Source organism: Cherax quadricarinatus, chromosome 3 (assembly GCF_038502225.1).
Source record: "Cherax quadricarinatus isolate ZL_2023a chromosome 3, ASM3850222v1, whole genome shotgun sequence".
Classification (NCBI taxonomy): domain Eukaryota; kingdom Metazoa; phylum Arthropoda; class Malacostraca; order Decapoda; family Parastacidae; genus Cherax; species Cherax quadricarinatus.
In genome coordinates this window covers 57923240-57929322 of record NC_091294.1, presented here as the reverse complement: position 1 = coordinate 57929322, position 6083 = coordinate 57923240, and the positions used below count along the sequence as shown (strand labels likewise).

The following is a 6083-nucleotide window of genomic DNA, read 5'->3' as shown; positions in this document are numbered from 1 at the left end:
AGTGGACCCCTGGTATACGATATTAATTCATTCCTGAGAGCTCATCGTATGCCAAAATTATTATGAGGCTAATTAATTTTTCCCCTAAGAAATAATGGAAATCAAATTAATTTGTGCAAGACATCCAAAAGTACTATGAAAAAAAGTTTTACCACATGAAATATTAAGTTTAATGTACACAAACTGAAGAAGACATGCACAGTTAGTAGTACTCTACTAACAATAGAATACATGACACTCACCTTTAATGAAGATCTGGTGATTGATGGGATGGAAGGAGGGGAGAGTGTCGAAGTTGTTAATGTTTAGAAGGAGAATCCCCTTCCATTAGGACATGAGGTAGCAAGTCCTTTTCCGGGGTTACTTCCCTTCTTTTAATGCCACTAGGACCAGCTTGAGAGTCACTGGACCTCTGTCGCACAACAAATCTGTCCATAGAGGTCTGTACCTCCCGTTCCTTTAAAATTTGTCTAAAATGGGCCACAACATTGTCACTGTACAGGCAATAGATGTGTTAGGGCGATTTTCATCCATAAAGGTTTGCAGTTCAACCCACTTTGCACACATTTCCTTAATTTTTGAAGTAGGCACAATGGATTCCACAACTGGCATAGGGTTCACAGGGTTAGCCCCAAACCCCTCAAAATCTTTCTTAATTTCCATACTAATTCTCACCCTTTTTACCACAAGGTTGGCACGAGAAGCTTTCTTGGGGCCCATGGTGACTTATTTTGCAGAAACAAGCACCAAAAACACTGTGATAATATGTAATGTACCGAATGTATGCTTAGATGCGAACACACTGGCTGGCTTGTAAACACTGGCACGCACGGGGCAGTTCAGGCCACACGAGGACATGTACCAGACAAATCGCGTGTGGCAGGTTTTTTAATGAGTGGCGAGGCAAAATTTGTGTTAAAACGTATCGTATACCGGATTTAACATATACCGATGCCATCGTATGCCAGGGGTCCACTGTACGTATATAATATATATATATATATATATATATATATATATATATATATATATATACGTACAATGGACCCCCGGTTAACGATATTTTTTCACTCCAGAAGTATGTTCAGGTGCCAGTACTGACCGAATTTGTTCCCATAAGGAATATTGTGAAGTAGATTAGTCCATTTCAGACCCCCAAACATACACGTACAAACGCACTTACATAAATACACTTACATAATTGGTCGCATTCGGAGGTGATCGTTATGCGGGGGTCCACTGTATATATATATATATATATATATATATAATATATATATATATATATATATATATATATAATATATATATATATTTCAACAAGTTGGTCGTCTCCCACCGAGGCAGGGTGACCCAAAAAAGAAAGAAAATCCTAAAAAAGAAAATACAGTGGACCCCCGCTTAACGATCACCTCCAAATGCGACCAATTATGTAAGTGTATTTATGTAAGTGCGTTTGTACGTTTATGTTTGGGGGTCTGAAATGGACTAATCTACTTCACAATATTCCTTATGGGAAAAAATTCGGTCAGTACTGGCACCTGAACATACTACTGGAATGAAAAAAGTTCGTTAACCGGGGGTCCACTGTACTTTCATCATCATTCAACACTTTCACCTCACTCACACATAATCACTGTTTTTGCAGAGGTGCTCAGAACACAACAGCTTAGAAGCATATACCTATAAAGATACACAACATATCATTCCAAACTGCCTATATCCTGAACCCCTCCTTTAGAGTGCAGGCATTGTACTTCCCATTTCCAGGACTCAAGTCCGGCTATATAAAAATAACCGGTTTCCCTGAATCCCTTCACTAAATATTACCCTTCTCACATTCCAACAGATCATCAGGTCCCAAATACCATTCGTCTCCATTCACTCCTATCTAACATGCTCACGCACACTTGCTGGAAGTCCAGGCCCCTCGCCCACAAAACCTCCTTTACCCCCTCCCTCCAACCTTTTCGAGGACGACCCCTACCCTGCCTTCCTTCCCCTACAGATTTATACGCTCTTCATGTCATTCTACTTTGATCCATTCTCTCTAAATGACCAAACCACCTCAACAACCCCTCTTCAGCCCTCTTGACTAATACTTTTATTAACCCTTTGGGGTCGACAGGTCCTCTCGGAGACTTGTTCTCAGGGTCGGCAAAATTATAAAAAAAAAAAAAAAAAAAAAAAAAAAATCTTTTCCCGATCATAATAACACCAAAAGTATGAAATTTGATGGAAAACTTACTGAATTATGCTCTCGCGAATTTAGTGGTCTCGACGATGTTTACGCATCGGCGATTTTGCCCACTTTGAGCCCTATTTTTGGCCAATTCCAGTGCACTAGTCAACAAAAATCATAACTATTTTGCTAAAACTCCATTTTTTCTATTGAATGAGTACAAGAAACCACCCATTTACCGATTTCAACTATGCAATAAAGTGGTCAGAATTTAGCAATTTTGCCAATTTGACACATTTCAAAAGATGCCAATTTCCGAATAGGGTCCAGAATAAGCAAGAAAGACTTTCCTGGCACTAAAATAAGTTCTCTGTTCCTTAGTCACATCCCCAGGCCCCTCTTATATTTCTTCAGCTTTCCACTTTGAATTTTTATTCTTACAAAAAAAAAAATAAGATTTATTGTTATGCAGACTACTGCATTAGTGTAGAAATGTTATAAATAATATCAGCGCACTTGTGAAAGAATATTAGACTCACCAGTTGATGTGTATTGGACGCTTGGCATGATTTGTTTACTTTTGAACTTTGGTAAAAATCGAACATTTCTGCTACTTTGAGCTCGATTTCAAGGTACTTTTCATTGTAAAACCAGTCAAAATCATGTCAATTTCTGTAATATGTCTTCCATTCGATAAAATGAGACCAAGAAAACTAGAATACAAGAATAAATACCATACAAAAATACAGTGCAAAGCTACTGTTTTAATCCAAAAACGCAAAGTTTTTTTTTTCTCATTACGCACTGTGTGCTGCTGGATTTTTTTTATACTGCGCACACTGACCACATAGACCCATTCTTACATATGTAGGCCTACCAGCTTTCTCTCACTAGATTTGAGGGCGCTAGAATTTAGGCATACTAGTACACCAAAAACCCTGGGTCGTAAGACGTACTAGTATGTCCGAAACCCCCAAAGGGTTAACTCCACACCTTCTCCTTATTTCCACACTCCTAATTTTCTGCATAATATTTACACCACACATTGCCCTTAGACAGGACATCTCCACTGCCTCCAACCGCCTCCTCGCTGCTGCATTCACAACCCAAGCCTCACACTCACATAAGAGTGTTGGTACTACTATACATTCATACATTCCCTTCTTTGCCTCCAAAGACAACGTTTTTTGTCTCCAAATATACCTCAACGCACCACTAGCCTTTTTTCCCCTCATCAATTCTATGATTAACCTCATCCTTCAAAAATCCATCCGCCGACACGTCAACTCCCAAATATCTGAAAACAATCACTTCTTCCATACTACTCCTCCTCAATTTGATATCCAATTTTTCTTTATCTAAATCATTTGATACCCTCATCACCTTACTCTCTTCTATGTTCACTTTCAACTTTCTACCTTTACACACACTCCCAAACTCATCTACTAACCTTTGCAATTTTTCTTTAGAATCTCCCTTAAGCACAGTATCATCAGCAAAAAACAACTGTGTTAATTCCCATTTTGTATTTGATTTCCCATAATTTAATCCCACCCCTCTCCCGAACACCCTAGCATTTACTTCTTTTACAACCCCATCAATAAATATATTAAACAACCATGGTGACATTACACATCCCTGTCTAAGACCTACTTTTACTGGGAAGTAGTCTCCCTCTCTTCTACACACCCTAATCTGAGCCTCACTATCCTCAAAAACTCTTTACAGCATTTAGTAACTTACCACCTATTCCACATACATGTACTTGCAACATCTGCCACATTGCTCCCCTATCCACTCATCATATGCATTTTCTAAATCCATAAATGCAATAAAAACTCCCTACCTTTATCTAAATACTATTCACATATATGCCTCAATGTAAACACTTGATCTACACATCCCCTACCCACTCTGAAACTTCCTTGCTCATCCTCAATCCTATGTTCTGTCTTACCTCTAATTCTTTCAATTATAACCCTACCGTACACTTTTCCTGGTATACTCAGTAAACTTATTCTTCTATAATTTTTACAATCTCTTTTGTCCCCCTTCCCTTTATATAAAGGGATTATACATGCTCTCCGCCAATCCCTAGGTACCTTCCCCTCTTTCATACATTTATTAAACAAAAGTACCAACCACTCCAACACTATATCCTCCCCTGCTTTTAACATTTCTGTCATGATCCCATCGGTTCCAGCTCCTTTACCCCCTTTAATTCTACATAATGCCTCACGCACCTCCCCTACACTCACATCCTGTTCTTCACTCCTAAAAGATGGTATACCTATCTGGCCAGTGCATGAAATTACCGCTTCCCTTTCTTCGTCGACATTTAAAAGTTCCTCAAAATATTCTTGCCATCTACCCAAAACCTCCATCTCCCCATCTACTAACTCCCCTCCTCGGTTTCTAACTGACAAATCCATTCGTTCTCTAGGTTTTCTTAACTTGTTCAACTCACTCCAAAATTTTTTCTTATTTTCATTAAAATTTCTTAACAGTGCCTCTCCCACTATCATCTGCTCTCCTTTTGCACTCTCTCATCACTCTATTCACCTTTCTTTTACTCTCCATGTACTCTACTCTTCTTATAACACTTCTGCTTTGTAAAAACCTCCCATAAGCTAACTTCTCTTTTATCACACCCTTTACTTCATCATTCCACCAATCACTCCTCATTCCTCCTGCACCCACTCTCATATAACCACAAACTTCTACCCCACATTCTAATACTACATTTTTAAAACTATTCCAACCCTCTTGAACCCCCCACCCCACTACTCATACTTGCATGAGTCCACCTTTCTGCCAATAGTTGCTTATATATACAGAGGACCCCCGCCTAATGATATTATTTCAATCCAGAAATCTGTTTGGGTGCTGTTATAGACCAAATTTGTTCCCATAAGAAATACTGTGAATTAGATTAGTCCGTTTCAGACCCCGAAAAATACACCTACAAAAGCACTTACAAAAATACACTTACATAATTGGTCGAGTTAGGAGCTGATCGTTAGGCGAGGGTCCACTGTATATGTGTGTGTGTGTGTATATATATATATATATATATATATATATATATATATATATATATATATATATATATATATATATATATATATATATATATATATATATATATTTATTTATTTATATTTAACAAGTCACCTGTCTCCCACTGAGGCAGGGTAACCCAAAAAGAAAGAAAATCCCAAAAAAGAAAATACTTTCATCATTCAACACTTTCACCTCACTCACACATAATCACTGTTTTTGCAGAGGTGCTCAGAACACAACAGTTTAGAAGCATATACGTACAAAGAGACAGAACATATCCCTCCAAATCGATAATATCCCGAACCCCTCCTTTAGAGTGCAGGCATTGTCACCCATTATCTTATATTTAATACAATGAGAAAAATAGGTCTCAGGTGATCAGTATAGCTTTCAGTTAAAGGCCTATGACTTGCCTACATTTTTAGATAATTATCATGGCTATTATAGTTCCCTGCCATATTATGGCAATGCTGATAAATACCCATGGATGGTCAAGGTAAGCCTGGCAAGGCACTGGTTAATTATGTTTACTATTAATGAATTGAGAGCTTAATGCCACAGTTTCAGCTGACTGCAAAGCTCAACAGCGACCAAGTCACTATCACAAACATAATATTTATTATTCTATAGTTTAGCATTTTCTCCATACATTTTGCATCAATGCTCAACATGCAGTTTCAACCACATGTTTGTAAAGAATGAAAACCTTATCAGAAAAAATAAGAGGAAATGTGAAAACTCCAGTACCTTGACTATTCGCAAGAATAGTGTGACTGCTAATACTATAAACCAAGGCTGAGACCAGTAGTACCATGATTAAATTAAGGTTATACTTAGG

General features: G+C 37.9%; 1 protein-coding gene across 5 annotated transcripts in view; it reads right to left on the bottom strand.

Moving 5' to 3' along the window:
- Positions 1 to 6083, bottom strand: part of LOC128684038 (uncharacterized) — a 599042-nt gene that overhangs the window by 554924 nt on the left and 38035 nt on the right. The window lies entirely within an intron of this gene.